This window comes from Chelonia mydas, chromosome 19, assembly GCF_015237465.2.
Source record: "Chelonia mydas isolate rCheMyd1 chromosome 19, rCheMyd1.pri.v2, whole genome shotgun sequence".
NCBI lineage: Eukaryota > Metazoa > Chordata > Testudines > Cheloniidae > Chelonia > Chelonia mydas.
In genome coordinates this window covers 5,491,239-5,508,097 of record NC_051259.2, presented here as the reverse complement: position 1 = coordinate 5,508,097, position 16,859 = coordinate 5,491,239, and the positions used below count along the sequence as shown (strand labels likewise).

The window sequence follows — 16,859 nt, the reverse complement described above, 5'->3', positions numbered from 1 at the left end:
ATGAATGCCCTGATCCTGAAAATATTTATGCATATAATTAACTTTAACGTGTCAGTAATCCCATTGAATTTAATGGAACTACTGATGCTTAAAGTTAGGCATGTGCTTATGTCTTTGCAGGATCAGGGACCAAGACTCCACATTTGTTGTAGTAACCTGCAAAAGGAAGCAACTATTCTTTAAACACTCTGGCAAGCATGTATTTGTCATATAGACCATACACATAATCAAAGTTACATTATGCTAAGAGATGTATGCATAAACATCCAGATATCCAACATGTGTTAAATTTTGCATGTGAATTAATACACTTAAGGCAGAATCACCTAGCTGTTAACAGTAGGGGCCAGGACTCTATTGCCAGCTCAGGCAATGACTTACTGTATGACCCTGGACAAGTCAGAATTGCTATGCCTCAGTTTCCCCATCTGTAAAACTGGGATAATACTTATCTTTAATAGAGCATTTTGAGCTCCCCATTGGAAATGCACTACGGGCAAAGTACTTCTATTACATAATATCACAGAACTCATGTTAAACAACTCCACTGTGATATCCATGTGACTCTGTACACAAAATGACTGCATATATTATTTGTTATGCAAACTTATTTCTCTAATTTTAATCCTAGGGATGGTTCTCAGTTTTATTTACAAATTAGACAAACACACCATAGGCTTTATTCCATGATAGAACCACCAGACACCTTAAGTGCACTGAAAGGCACAAAACTAAATGCAAGAGACTCAAGAACTGACCTTTTCTTACTGCAGCAAATGACTCAAGTGTCATAGTGACTGTAAAATGCTCAACGTTTTTAAAAGGTGATTATTTAAAAAGTAAGCAAAACTAATCTGAATTGCTGTTAGTGTCAGTTATTTTAGTTTCCTTTCTTCCTTTGAACCAGAGAGCACAAGGTCACAGTTAAGATTTGGTACTTTAAAAGTTAAACATTTACTAAGATTTTTTTGTGTTTTCCCTTTGCACTCAATCCTTGCCAGGTTTGGTTTCAGTGTTGGCAAGATTCTTCCCAACACAGGATTAAAAACCGATTCAGAGGGCCTTCAGATAGATAAAAAAAACACGTGTTCTTAAGATATACCTTGCATATATAAATTTCTATATCAAATGCTGAGTAAAGATATAAAAGGCCTCTTTAATAATCTGAACACTTTATGAATAAGGTCTATTTCACAGGGTAAAATACTACTTTGTATATATTAGAACAATATCCCAAAGGGTGCAACTTGTCTCCTAGCTTTAATCTCATTCACTCAGGGAACGTAGTATTAAATATGTTCTCTATACACACACACACAGTGGTTGTACAAATTTAAACCGTTGTGTGTAGCAACACAGCTTCGGAAACCATGACTTTGCCAGCCCAGGCACAACAAAAAGTTACTCCCTTGCAGTTATTCAGGATAACGGCATGGAGAATAAGTGAATGATAATTTAACTCACCTATTCCCCCCCCTTCCCCCCCCCCAAAAAAAAAGTTACTTGCCCCACGGAGTAGTACTGTGGAAGGCTGATGTAGTCTAGTTTTAAATTTAACTTTAAAAAGCACTGCTGAAATTAACGGGACAAGTTTTCACTCCTCAGAGACATGATGTGTCTTATTCAGATTTGTACAGAATATGCTGATGGAATTTCAGGGCTGTTATTTGGCATCAGCAAGATACAAATTAAGTGTATTTGTCACATGTCTAAAAATATATTAAATAGTTTAATCTGATTTCAAGGACTGAAGATGATGAGTTTTGGCACACAAATATATTCTCAGGATCCAATATGTGGCAGCAATAAAGGTCAGCATACATTTCAAACTATACTTATTTAGAATGTGCCCTGTGCTGGAGCGTTAGTAACCTCAATGCTCAACGGTATTTTTAGGAATTTTGTGATTTATACCTACATAATGCCCTATTTTCTACACAACTTTACGCTACTATCTGGTAAGTGTCCAATAAGCACATAAGTGAAAATGAGTGTCCTTCAAGTACCAATATTTTCAGAAACATGGTTAAAATTATTCAAAAAATTAACAGAATTAAAGGTTAATAATTAATGAAGCCCTTGTAACTACAAAAATAATGGTGTACAGTTTATCATCGACAAAAAGCAGCATTTCCAAAGAAAATCTTTGAAAATCCAAAAGAATAATTCTCTTAGCCCTGGAAGATTCATGAAACCAACTCTGCATCTAAGAAAAAAAATGAAAAAGATAAAGAGTGTTCAGGAAGCCCAAGTTTATTTCCTCTCTCTTTAATACATCAAAGAACAGAGAAAATACCCTCCTGCCTCCCACCACCACTCAAAAATTAATAGTGGCTCTATGCACCCTACTCTAACTTCCTTGAGAAAATCTTTTTAGGCTCTCAAAAGGAAACACTTCAATGTGAAAGCCAGCAACATAGCTCTCATTTGTGGGGCATCGCCTTTGGAACTTGCTGTCTCTTGACAGTCCAAGAAAGCCTGGATTGGGTGATATCTGGGGCATGACATAAGAAGTTTATTTAGTGTTTGGTTAAGTTTTGACTTTAAAATACAAAATGTAGGAAAAATAAACAGCAGAGATGACTGTGCATTATACATATATTTCTCACATGTAGTCCTTACTCAGGCAAAATACTCTTAAAACACCATAGGATTAGGATTAGGCCATACGCTTTTTTTTGGTGGGGAGGAGGGGTGTGTGTGTGTGGTGGGTGGGGTTGTGTGTGTGTGTGTGTTTTTAATGTTTGCCCACACATACCAGAGTTATTTATACACAACATATATGAATATAGACAGGTTTTTGATTAAACAAATCACATATACCCACACACACTTTACTACCATTAGACAGCCAAACAATTTATCTGGCTGAAAGACTTAAACCAGTTGAGTGTTCTTAACCGCCTATTTAGTATTTGGACCAGACAGAGTTCATATATGATACTGAGCTCAAACACAGATGCTGCAGGAAGTTTGGGGTAAAGTTGTGATTTAATCTTAATGCAGCACTAAGTGCTACATATTTCTTTGCTCTTCTGTTGCATTTTTAGAACCAATCATCAAACTGCAAATAGGGGGAAAAGGCAGAAAGAACAATTCAAAATAGCACCAAACTATCAGCAGAACACACATATAAAAATAAGTGATAGGAAGCAAAAAGTCTCCTTGTAATTATTTAATGAACGCATAATTATGGATTTGAAATTTTTATTATTTTCCAGATTTTTTTCTTTTCTATTTGCATGGTTTTTGTTGTATAGCAGCTGTGATTTTTTTGGACAGGAAGGTTGTTTATTTTGTGTATGAAGATTATATGGGAAAATTATTTGAACATTTATTTATTCATTCTTTTACTCCATGTGCTTTGTAAATAATAAAGAAACTGTGTGAAAAATGAAATTAAGAACAACCTATCTATCCTACTTTTACATAAGGAAATGCTTGAGGAGTCCATTGCCTCAGTTTTGAGGCCAGAAGATGCTGAATTGCTAGGGAGGCAGACTGGATAATCCACTAAGTCTTGTGCATTTCTAGCTTCTACAATTCTGTCCTATAAACAGCACACCATACAAGTGCCACCAATCTTCACCCTACACAAGTCTGCGTCACCTTCAGTGAACAAAAGAAAAAGAAGACTACTCAGACTTACCCAATTTTATACAAAGTGACCAAGTAGGGCAGGAAGTTAAACAGACTACAGAAAGCCCCCAGACTCAAAAAGACTCCTGAACAAGAGACACCTCAGAATTGTAAAATAATTCTCTCTTATAAGGAAAAATATCCCATAGATAACTCCCAGTAAGTTTTAGTATCTTGGAAGTTTGTTCCTGAAATCAACGTTCTTATAAGAAGTGCTGACTACGCTTCCGGACACTTTGAGGCACCAGATTAATTCACTAATGTTTTGAGAAACAACATTTAAAAGAGGGTACAAGAGACAAACAACAATTTCACTTTATTATAAATCGGCTAAGCCCTGAAATTGGCAGAGGCTGATTCACATGACCATACAAGTTAAAATATAGATGCTTTACCACAGCATAAGAGACTCGAATTTACAGCCCTTTGGTTTGTACTGACTTCCAGTGGATAACAACTCTCAATCATTCTATATCCCACTGCTACTTTTTCAACCTGTGGACAATAGTTTTCCCCACTATAAACTTCAACTCCAAAATTTCACTACCTAAAAAGTCAACTGCAATAACAATGGGAAATACATATAAGGTACCTTGTTTAAACTAAAACTGGCTTCACCATCAAGTGAACTTGAAACACAAAAAATGAAATCTGTTTCTCTCAAACTGAGATCCCAAACCTGCGTTCCTTGGGCAACTTAAACTCTCAAAGAAACTAATAGGAGTTTTGGGTGAGCACAGAATACAGGATTAGGCTCCTACTAAGTTTACTGCACTGAGTAAATTGGGGTGAAAGTGCATCTCCTTCCCTTTCTGCCCTGCACAGTGGGTGGGGAAGAAAGTAGATAGAAACTGGTCCCATTTGTAAATAAATCCCTTACTAGCTCTCCTGAAACACTTATAGTTCTTCAGGCCGTCTTGACATAGTTAAATAAAATTGTATCTATCTTAATTAAGCTCTGAACTTCTGGCAATGTTAAGCAATGATATGTGTAGTAGTAAGAACTGGATGTTAAAAAAGTGCCTTTGGTAAGGATTTCCTATCTTCTCTTTACAGTGAGCATGTGCGCACCCACACACACCTTCCAGCCTCTGACCTCCCCTCCACAATTCAAAATGGTTCAAAGCACCTTACCTTAATTTCTCTGGGGGGAAAAAAAAAAATCTTAATCTTAACAGGGAACACTCAAAATGTCATTCATCCTTTTGCTTGAAAATGTTATTAATGAGCTTTATAATCACAGTAAAAGTCCACTGATTCTGGCTGGGAACCCTGTACAAAGCTTTAACATTACTACTGTTCACATACAAAAAGGGACCCTCCAGTACAGATAATTTTGGCTAATGTTAGGCCTGGTCTACACAAAAAATTAGATCAGTTTAGCTACATTGGTCAGGGATGTGAGAAATCCACACCCTTGAGTGGCACTGTTAAGCTAACCTAAGTCCCTGTGTAGGCATTGCTAGGTCGACCTAGCTACTGCCTCTCGGAGAGGTGGATTATCTATGCTGACAGGAGAATGCCTCCCATCAGTGTAGGTAGCATCTGCACTGAAGCAGGGCAGCTGTTCTGTTGTAGTGTTTTAAGTGTATATAAGCCCTTAGTGTAGCACCCCTCACCTCCCTCTCTGATTTGAGACTAGCATGGATGCAACCCAGAATTAGCACTGATACAACCCAGAAGTCGAAGTTGAATAAGCTTTGTCTGCAAACAGAAGACATTATTGATAGGTGTGATTAGTTTAAATTCAAAATATATATTTTGAGTAGTTAGTATTTGAAGATCATGCTAATCCCAGACCTTTTATTCTTGACTCTTGGTAAGGTTTAATTCCAGCATGCAGGCCTTTATTGCCACAGTTATTAACATCACAGAAGAGACATTCTTTTTTTAAAATCCAGAAATAATGTTCTGGCCTGCTTTTCCATCTCCCACACAAAAATAAGCTACAAACATAATTACTTCGGGCTTTTAGAAAACCACTTCCTTGGCCAATAACTGAAGATTAGAAAGAAGATAAAGAGCATCAGAATGGAAATACTGAATCTGTGTCATGCAGTTCACTCATGACAATGCAACGACTGTAATGCCAGGGAGATTTAGAATCTTTTGGTATGGATGGGGAAGAGAGAAGGACTGCGATGTAATTTGGATCATTGTTGAAAATGATTTCTAATTTAGATGTACAGTCTATTCATGCCAACCTCAATGTCCCCAGACATCGGAAGTAACTTCATTTTTCAACTTAGATGCTTTTTTCCAGTTCAACGTGGTATAAACAAACTTTGTCCTTCATTCTCTAAACTCGGAGCAGCAGTATTTCAAGGTCACTCTTCCTAGCGAAGGAAGGCCTTGCTCCAGCAACTTTTACTGCAGCGCCATTTCAACTGCAAGAGCACTAAATAAATATGGAATACAAGTCTTTTATTCAGTTTGCCATGCAAATCCTTTACACTGAAAAACTTCTAAGCAAAGCACTCTCTCATTCTGTTTCCACGGCTGTCCTTTGCAGGACTACAGACCCTGTAAGACTGCTCTACTGCAGGAACATTCCAGTGACCTTCAGTCCTTATTTGCAAATAAAAAGGAAAACAAAGAACTGCTTATACTTGTCAAGTGTTTTGTTGATGTTTGTAGAAGAGATACAAGGCTTCATTACTCACAAGAACTGAATAGTTACTGATTAGCAACCTATGTGCTAATGTTAGGCTTCATATCCCCTAACCTAAAAATGTGGCATTATCTGCAAGGGCAACAGAATGTGCTGCACTTACTATGACTTTCACATTCTGATAATAGTAAGAGTACTACAATTTTAGGAAGACGGTATATGAAGTGACAGACATTTTGTAGTACATGCTATCTAAAGAGTTATGTTAGCGGTCTTCATAAAGGATGTGATTTAAAGGATGAATGTATCTCCTTTTCACTCAGGCTCTAAAGACATTATGAATATCCTGCAGTGAGAATGAAGACAGCAAAATTTTACCCATCATTATACAGCCATTTTAAAGAAGCAAAACTATTCGTGATATACAGGGGGAAAGTTATGAAAGAATTTAACTTTTATGATTCAGGGCCTTCAATATGAAATCCTATTGGACAGTAAAGCATATTTGTATACAAATTCATAACAGTGTCACTGGCGCTCTTTGTACCTTTAAAGTAAAAGGAAATGTGGAGAAAATTCACTCAAAATATTACATTTTCTTCTTCTATGAAAGCTTCAGTGCACTTGAACAAAGAAAAATTATTCTGAAAAATAGTTCAAGCTTTGAACCTCCATATTCGTTGTTCAGAATAAGTATTTTATCACGGTACTTCCTTGAAAATTAATAGTTTCTTCATTCATCTTCTCTTATCTCTATTAAAGTAGCAAAATACAGTTGAAGGGCATGCAAAATCCAAACAGAACAAGGTACAGTAGGTGCAATGTAAGGTATGCAAGGAATGTAAAGTGGCCATTTTCTGAGACAGTTCAACTTATCTCCTCTCCTTAAAGCTAGACAGTTTCTGTGATTTCCACATAAAACAAAAATTAAACTTACCAGGAACTGCATTAATTTTACATGCAGTTAATTATCCCTCTTCAGACAGGGAGAAGCAAGTCACTCCTATCCATCCCCCACAAAAAAGGAAGAGGAAACAAAGGCAGCAAGAGATGCAGAGAAATGGTTCTGGAATGTCCAATGCAGTGCATAACTGAACAGCTGCCCTCCCAGCAAACTATTCGCCATTTTTCTTTGTCTTTCAGCTGACCCCTGCCTCACTGAAAAACTCCCGAGTCGCCAATGAAACCCTGTGCAGCCTCCTTCCACTTTAACAGTCAAAGGCATTCAATCTAGCATGCTATTTGACACCAAATCTTGCCTCTGCTGCTGTCTTATTGGTTAAGCTCCTTTATCTGTTAAGCTCACAAAGTCTGGATTGGCTGCTCATGTCATCACTAACCTCCATTGTACACTTCCTGTTTTAAAGTTACCTTGAGATGCAGAACAGGGGTCAGACACAGACTTCAAACTAGCAGGAAACTTATATAAGGAAATATTTAGTAAATATACATAATACAAATATCCTGGCAGTTTTTGTATCTAAAGTAGTTGCTCTTGCATGTCTGACAGATTTCCTGACACTAACGTAGAGTCATACTATTTCCCACCCCAAGGATTTCTTATTGGCTATCTGAGGTCCATTAAAAAAAATTAAGATAATTTACGGGCTTTTGATTGGCCAGATAGGTTGTCTGTGTAACATCAATACAGTACCATATAGCAGTTATTCTGAGACGACAGTAAGCACACACTGGAAAGTTACTGTGTAAAAACAATATAGGCTTTTCTTTATTATAAGGCAGGAAAAGCCAATCTAAGACAACTAAACTAACAACTTAAATTTAATGTAGCAGAACCGAAGTAATCTATTTGAGTCCTCGTCTCAATTAGTTGCATAAAGACCTTTTATAGTTTTCCAAAACAGATCTGTCATTCTAAGTAATTTTATTTAAAAAAAAAAAAAAAAAAAAAAAAAAAAAGACAAACTAAGACAACTTTAAGGTTGAACAATTAAACACTCAAATCGTGAAGTGCCACAGTTACAGGTTGCATGTGAACCCTTAACTTTGTGAATGCAGTAAGATACAAGGCTTAACTACGTTATTATATATTGTACTGTTTAAGAAAATGTACACATTTGCACTTGCATGTACATTCTCTTCATCAGCAGCACATAAATGCAATTCAAGAAATGAAGCAGATAACTGAAGTTAAATTAGATGTATACATAGGTGACATATGCCATTAATGTTCACTGAGAAATATAAATAGTTAAAGTACATTTTACTTAATGTGTAGTATGTTATGAATGGTTCACTGTGCATCTTTCATTAGTGATTTTCATGGACCATGTGGCGCTCACAGTAGTAGTAGTAGAATGTTACACAGATAGCATAATTGTAGAAAATTATGTTGTATTTGAAAAAAAAAATATCATCAAGTAGAAATATTTGCCTACACATCACAAAATGTCCTATCCCATGAACCTCATGAGGATCACAGTAGGAAGCACTTCTTCACACACTAGATGTTGGTAGGAAAGAACCACTTTGAGTCTCAGGAGCTGTGCTGATTTTCCCTCCAAGGCATGAGTACCTTAAGTTGCCTCATGAACTTCACGGCTTCACTTGGGGAAAGGGTTCCATGGCACCTAATTCACCATTGACCTTACAAAACATTTCATGAATGAAGCAAGTATGCCAACAGAGCCCTTTACCTACCTACTCTAATTATTTCACTCTGCAGATGTTAGCTCTGCACACCTGTGCAGCATGACCTTCTTTAGCTTTGAGTTTATGAACTCAGCACAAATTAAAAGTGTTCTGTGCTGGCTCAGTACTCAATTTTCAAAGTCTATTAAGGCAACCAAATCAAGATCATTTTCCAATGGAAAGCTTAAAAGGTAAGTGTCAGTGAAGGCTATTTCCATGCCATATTTCAGGAGTCTAAAGCAGTCATTTTTGATGTTCAAACAAGGGTTCTAAGTATTGTTTCTACAACAGGTTTCCCCCCCACAACACCTAAACTATTTTTGCTCTTAACCCCACCCCACTCCCCACACACTCTCCTAAAGACCACCTCTAAAATAAAGTCATCATCACTTTCAGGCAGAGAAAAAGCCTGGAAAACTTTAGAAAATTTAAAGCAACAGAGTTTAAAAGTAACTGAAAACATATGCCTAAAATGGAAAGAAACTGTTATGCCAATTAAGCCACAGAGGCTGCTATATTTCAAGGTCAATGTTCATACGACAACAGGTCTAATCTAAAACCCACTGAAGACAGTCCACAGGAAGACTCCCATTGACTGCAGTGGGCTCTGGATCAGGCCGAAGGTTTGTAATAATGGACTAAACACAGAATGTGCTCATAAATATACTGAAGTAGGAATGTATGTTGTGCTTTGGATAGGTGATTAGCAACATCTACAGCAGCAACGTATCTGTATTTTGTATAGCAGGTTTCAAACAAATTGTATCCCAAAATGCTTTACACACTTACAATAAGTGTGAATTTATCTTTCCCTCCATTATTCTATGTTAAGAAGTGTAACAAACACAGAAGGTACGAAAAGATTAAGTTAGACCCAAACAGCTGATAGAAATAAATGCATTCCAGAAAATATCTACCCTCGTGGCACATGAAATATTAGTAACAAAAGTTCAATCTTCATAATATTGTTCTTAAAAACCTCTAAAAATCTAGTAATGCTTATATTATATCCCTGTAACACTACATAGTCTAAGGACCTTATTCCGATCTGCTGGACAGACTGTACATGCTTTATTCTTATCATAAAATCAAAGGGAGTAAAGCCAATACTGAGCCTGAAAGCTAGTAAGGGATGAAGATTCTGGAAGACAGCAAGTAAATTGAACGTTTCCACCACGGACTGATTATATGGCTTATTAGTTATCTTGGCTACTGAAAGTTATCATTTCATGCTTACAGATAAGAGCTGTTTTTTCAGAAGTGACAATCTATTGCAAGGTATTTAGATATACCATTTAAAAAAAACAGATAGTGGCACTATAGAGACTAATAAACAAACATTTCTGATCTTAAGTGCATAAAATCAAAAGGTAGATGAATCATGACATTCTGATGGCCTATGAAGCTGGGAAGCTTGAGCATTGTAAAGAACTTAAATTTACAGCATGCACAACATTTTCCTTTCTAAATTTAAAGGCAGTACAGAGTTCCAAATGAACAGGTATTAGGAATTAAAATTATTTATTTATTCTGTGCCTCAGACACAGACACTGAGCAAGCTCCCACCATTGCCCTCCCAACATTTAACTGGAGGGACCACCTTTAGTTGATGCTTTGTCTCTGACCGTGTTTGGCTTTACGACCGACCAACCAAGACAGACACAGATGTGGCTTCTGTGATGTGACAACTGCCCTCAAGTAGTTGAATTGATGCTTCCAGGCCATTGTATGTAGATAGCCATCAGATGGTGCTGATGCTCCCTTTTAGTCATTAACTGTTGAAGAGGGATTTGAATCAGCAACCTAGAGATGAAAGGCTCCATATCCAATTATCAGAGCACCTCAATATTCTAGGCCCTCTCAACTGCTTAACGTACAACAGGTAGCTCACAGGCATAAAAACTGTACAACAGAACAGAACTAATTCAGATACATGTTGGACAAAGGATGAGATAGGATAACTGTTAACAAGAATCTGAAGGGTTACCAAGGAGGGAAACAATGAGGAGTCCGGTGGCACCTTAAAGACTAACAGATTTATTAGGGCATAAGCTTCCTTGGGTAAAAAACCCACTTCTTCAGATGCAAGAAGGGAAAGGAATTATTTAGAATTAGAGGGTGTCCACATGAGCTTTTTTGCCCCAAATTTCCCATGTTTGGTCCCAATCATTCAGCACAACAGGTAGGAGTGTAAGCCCAAAGACAGCTCCAGGCACCTGCCAGCATTTAAAAAGTGTTGTCTAACCCTCTCCTACAGGTCCACACGGCACAGCGTTTAAAACACCAGCTGCTGCCAGTGCCTTGTTTACACCATCGGTGATAGCAACTCTAAGAAATTTGGCACAAACAAGCCTAGTATAGTAAAAGCATTAAGAGTCATACCAGGATGTTACGTAGCATGGGACAAATATTGGTAGAGAACGTTACTGAGAACTGGACATAATGTTTCAGCAGCAGTTGCACCAGTGCCAAAAACAAAGGTAAAATAATGTCTTTACTCCTATTTGAGATTCCTCTGTTTATGCAGCCAAGGGTTGAATTAGCCCATTTAGCCACAGCCTCATACTGGGAGCCCATGTTCAGCTGATTATCTATGACCCCCAAATCTTTTCCAGAGTTACTGCTTTCTAGGATAGAGTTCCCCACTATTTAACTATGGCCTACATTCTTTGTTCTTAAATGTATACATTTAGGCATATTAAAATGCATAATATTTACATGAGCCCATCTTATCACGCGATCTAGATTGTTCTGTCAGTGACCTGTCCTATTCATTACAGCATCATAGGGTTAGAAGGGACCACAAGGGTCATCTAGTCTAACCCCCTGCCAAGATGCAGGATTTGTTGGGTCTAAACCCTCCAAGACAGATGGCTATCCAGCCTCCTTTTGAAAACCTCCAGCGAAGGAGCTTCCAAGACTTCCCTAGGCAGAAGCAGTTGAGTCTATTTACCACTCCCCCAAACCTTATCACTGATGATTTTATTACTTCTTCCAACTCTCTGAAATAGGCAAAAATACTACATATTTTACAGAGGAGGAAAGAGTAGTATGGGTTAAACAACTTGCTCAGGGTCACCCAGCCGGCCAGTTGGAATAGACTCTAATGGTCCTGATTCTCAGTCCCCTATATAACTACTAAACAACTATCCTGCCCTGCTGTGTAGGGGTATCCAGGGTCAGCCCCAAACCAAAATACTTTCCAGTTTACTTGACCAAGAATTGTCTCCACCCTGAATGGCATTTAAACTCATTCATTCCACTGTGTTCAGTAGGAATAAAGAACTCTAGCTAAAAGCAAATTCATTAACATTTGAGTGAAAAAGTTGTAATTCATTGTGAAAGGTGAACCAAAACAAGTTATGTTAAAATATATTAGGTCAGAAAGAAGTGAAGAGCTGTACACTAGGTTATTTTGTCTGTGGCTAATATAAAAAAGTTAACTATGCCTTGCATGCTGCCAAGTCCTTTGCTCTGCACCACAATTCCTAACAGTTATCACACTGACATGAAATGGTACTTTCAATCCAACTGCACAGACTCTGACAACTAATGAGGGTACTTACAAGGGCTTATTCACAGAGTTGCTAAAATAGACTGGAGCTCTCAATACCAGGAGTTTCTTCTTGAACTCTCATATGGGACACTGGACTTAGTAAGAAATAAAAAGCATGATGATAATTTTCTTCTAAACAATACACCATTAACGCACTACACCGGGAGTCAAGAGTTCTGGGTTCTAATCCTAGATCTGAGCGACATGCTGTAAAACGTCAGGAGGAAAGATGGTCTAGCAAATAGGCCTCCAGACTAAGATTTAAGACACCTGAGTTCAATGCCTAGATCAACCACATACGTCCTGTGTGACCTTGGGCAAGTTATTAAATCTGTGCCTCAGTTTCCAATCTGTAAAACAGGAACAGTACTTTCTTTCCTGACAGGGGTGATGCAAGGATAAAACCTATTAATGACTATGGGATGATCAGATTCCACAATGATAAGGGCCAGATAACTTTCTCAATAGAACTGGGAGAGTGATCACATAATGGGAATGACTAACACCTATTTACTTCACAGAATGGATTTCAAGCCTATTTACTATGCTGTTTAATACAGACTAACACAGCTACCCGCTGATGCTGTTTAATGTTTTCATCTATCTCAGTTTGAGAAATTAAAGTAAAAGCAGTCAGTTTAACTTTTGTTTATAGTATTTTCACTTTCAAGGTTCTTAGTGCTGCCATATTTGGGTTTCAACCACCACATGGGAATGCGTTTAAAAGTCAATTGCTTTAATTTGATGATTTTTCATTGTGAAGACATTTCTAGTGGTTTTAGTTGTTTTTAAGGGTTTCCTCCTCCCCTGCACCCTCCACAAAGGTTAAATATAGGGTCAGACTTTGAAAAGGAGAAATGATCCTCAGGTGAAAGATGCCATAGATGGGCAAAATAATGTGGCTAATATTTTGTGGTTGGATATCCTCCCCACTGGGAGTCAATCCTTGCTCAACTTTAGAGAAACTGGGATATTATGGGACTGTATTTCAGATGCAAAGTTTAATAACTTGAGGTTTTGCACGACAATCCTGGAAGACATTCAATACCCATTACCCACTGTCACAGGAGGTAAAGCAAGCTCCACTTAGAAGCCCTCCCATCAACCTAATGGCTGGATTCAGTGAGTACGCTGCAGTTAAGTGGTAACAAGCAAGCGCCTGATCTTTCCCGTATCTTGCACATTTGCTGCACAAGAAGCAGAATGCACTACAGCGTAGGGATCCGCTCACACTCACTGGAAAAGGAGGAGGAAGTGCTTTATAAACAACGTTATCATTTCACAAAAAGAAAAGGAGTACTAGTGGCACCTTAGAGACTAACCAATTTATTTGAGCATAAGCTTTCGTGAGCTACAGCTCACTTCATCGGATGCATTCAGTGGAAAATACAGTGAGGAGATTTATATACACACAGAACATGAAACAGTCTGTATGGTATGTAGATTGTAATGGATTCTACGTACCATACAGACTGTTTCATGTTCTGTGTGTATATAAATCTCCTCACTGTATTTTCCACTGAATGCATCCGATGAAGTGAGCTGTAGCTCACGAAAGCTTATGCTCAAATAAATTGGTTAGTCTCTAAGGTGCCACTAGTACTCCTTTTCTTTTTGCGAATACAGACTAACCCGGCTGCTACTCTGAAACCGGTTATCATTTCAGTATGCATGGTGCAAGTCCTCACCCCCAAGGGGACACAGGGCTCCACCTGTTCCACTCCTGTGAGCTGTCTGGCTGTGCTGCTTCAAAGGGTTCATTTCACCCGTTTCTCTAAACCTGCTTAGCTTAAACCTCCAGCCCACCACATACTCCCTAAACAACATGTAACGCTCCCCCTGGACCTTCTTCCCACCCAGGGCATCCAGCTCCACTGGCAAGCCCCTCCCCCAGCCTACTAGGCCACCGTACCACCGCCACCACCCACCCCGCTCCCGCCCTTCCCCCACCCCGTCAGCGCGAGAGGGAAAAGGGGGTGCTTCAGTTTCCTGCCCTCTCCACGGTCCGCTCTCTCACAGCCAATCACCGCGAAGCCCTCACTGCCCGCCTCCTCGCCACCAGCCAATCGGCGGCGATGGGGCAGCTCGGCCAATGGGAGCGGACCGGGCTGGTGGAAGAGTTCAGCCGGAGAGCCCCCGCCCGGGCCGGGCCGCCCCCCTCACCGGATCCCTACCCCCCCTCCTTCACTCACCAGCCCGGCCTGCGCCGCGACCGCAACCTCCTCTGCTCGGGCACCGAGGGGAGGGGACCCGCGACCGCTCTGCCTCCCGCCCGGCTGAAGGGAGAGGGGAGGGGGGTGTGACGAGGAACGGAGAGAGCGCGAAGCGGGCGAGAAACAAGATGGCGGCTGCTCCGTGAGGCGGTGGAACGGACGCTCCGCCCCTTTCCCCCCTCGGGCGAAACACTGCGCATGCCCGGGACTCGCGGCTCGGCCTCGCGAGATCTCCGTGGTGGGGGGGGCTCACTCCTCTCGGTCAGGGGGCGGGGACTCGGCGGGGGGGCGGTCTCAGGCGGAGGCGGGGCCTGGCGCGGGGAGTCCAGGGAGGTGGCGGATGAACCCCGGAAGCTGAATAGCACATACCCCCTCCTCAGCCGCCCCGGGACCTGCATGGGGCATAACACCCGGCTTGGAAGGGGGCCAGGGCTCTGCACGCTCGCAGGCGTGGGGCGGGGGCTAGACGAGGGGGGTCATGGGGGGAGGCTCCCGGTGGGACAGGGGATCATTGATCTGGCTGAGGGGGTGGGAGGAGAACCCAGGAGTCCTGATACCCTCCCCCCGACACACCTCATCTGGCTGGGGCGTTGGATGAGAACCCAGGAGTCCTGACACCCTCCCCCCCACACACGCACCTCATCTGGCTGGGGCGTGGGAGGAGAACCCAGGAGTCCTGACACCCTCCCTCCCCCCCACACCTCATCTGGCTGGGGCGTGGGAGGAGAACCCAGGAGTCCTGACACCCTCCCTCCCACACACACACACCTCATCTGGCTGGGGCGTGGGAGGAGAACCCAGGAGTCCTGACACCCTCCTTCCCTCCCCCACACCTCATCTGGCTGGGGCATGGGAGTCCTGATCCTGACACCCCCAAACAGGGGCTCTCCCTTGCCCTGGGACCTGCATTATCCCATCCCAGGTCTGTCCAGAGGAAAACTTCTCAGTCAGATGCTTTCTTTGTTTTGCAGCTAATCTCTCCTCTCTGTCTGGCCCAGCCAGCCGAGTCTTGCAGGGGGTCTTAGGAGCATTACCTAGCTCGGTACTGCATGCTTCCTGCAACCAGAAACACTTCATGAAGCTAAAAGAACAAGGAGTCCTTGTGGCACCTTAGAGACTAACAAATTTATTTGAGCATAAGCTTTCGTGGGCTAAAACCGACTTCATCAGATGCATCGTGGGTTGTGCAGTCCACCACCAATGACCCATTCCTTTTTCTGTTTGCAAAACCTGGCTCTGTCTCTGGTGTCAACTCTAAACTCACTTATGTCCTTCCTGCATTTCACTAAACTGATCGCAAAGGTAGAGTCCTTAGCTACAACAATTCTGTCTTCCGGATGCATAGAGAGACAAGGTGGGTGAGGTAATCTCTTTTATTGGACCACTTTCTGTTGGCGAGAGGGACAAACTTTTGAGCCACACACAGCTGTTCTTCAGGTCTAGGAAAGGTACTCCCAGCATCACAGCAAAAATGCAAAGTGGAACAGAGTTTAGCATGAGCAGTTAGCATATATTGTAATGGCCCATTTCTCACTTTGAGACACTCACATGCTACTTTGCATGTAGCAGGTTCCCCAATGAACAAGAAACCTGCATCACTAAGGAGTCTCTCATCCTCTAAAGCACACTTAAGAGAGAGATACTAGCCTGATCAATCAAGTTGTCAAGAATGCAATATTATGAGACCTTTACTATGGCTACACCTCTCTGGGACCTTTGGCTTTTGGTCAGTGTTTATGGGTCATAAGCTTCCTGAGTTAGGAAATATTAATACAAAGATTTTATGGCTAGGTCAGTGTTCCATAAGTAGTGCAGGAGATTGGAAGTCAGGACCATCCAACCAATGTGCTTCAATCCTGCCCTGGAAGAACCACATCTAAACATGAGAATCCATTTTCCATGGCTCGTTCAGTCTGTGACCAATCTGGTGATGTTTCCAAGTAGTGTCAGTTGTGATCTTGATAGCTCCAAATTGGACTAGTCTGAGACAACTAATTCGTTTCACATGGATCTCGAATTCACCATCACGTGGTAACTTTCAGGTACTATCACACCTGGCCTGGATCTGAATCACTGACCTGGAAGCAAAAGTCTTTGTATCCCAGTTCACTGAATTGTCCCATTTCCCAAAGACCCCTCTCTCTCTTCGACAGAGACTGGCTCAGGGGAATATGTTATGGCTGAATGT

General features: G+C 40.9%; 1 protein-coding gene across 5 annotated transcripts in view; it reads right to left on the bottom strand.

Annotated features, from left to right (window-relative positions):
* NFYC (nuclear transcription factor Y subunit gamma) overlaps nucleotides 1–14,895 on the bottom strand; it is a 58,192-nt gene extending 43,297 nt beyond the window's left edge. Inside the window, exons 1-2 of one of the 5 annotated variants that reach the window (XM_043532204.1) lie at nucleotides 14,651–14,771; nucleotides 12,469–12,553 (exon numbers count right to left, since the gene is read on the bottom strand). The gene's annotated coding sequence lies outside the window, so the exon portion shown is untranslated. Of the gene's footprint in view, nucleotides 1–10,502; nucleotides 10,609–12,468; nucleotides 12,554–14,650 lie in introns of those variants that run through there. The other 4 variants (XM_037881736.2, XM_037881737.2, XM_043532206.1 and 1 more) reach the window with 4 other exon arrangements.
* Between the last annotated feature and the right edge of the window lie 1,964 nt (nucleotides 14,896–16,859).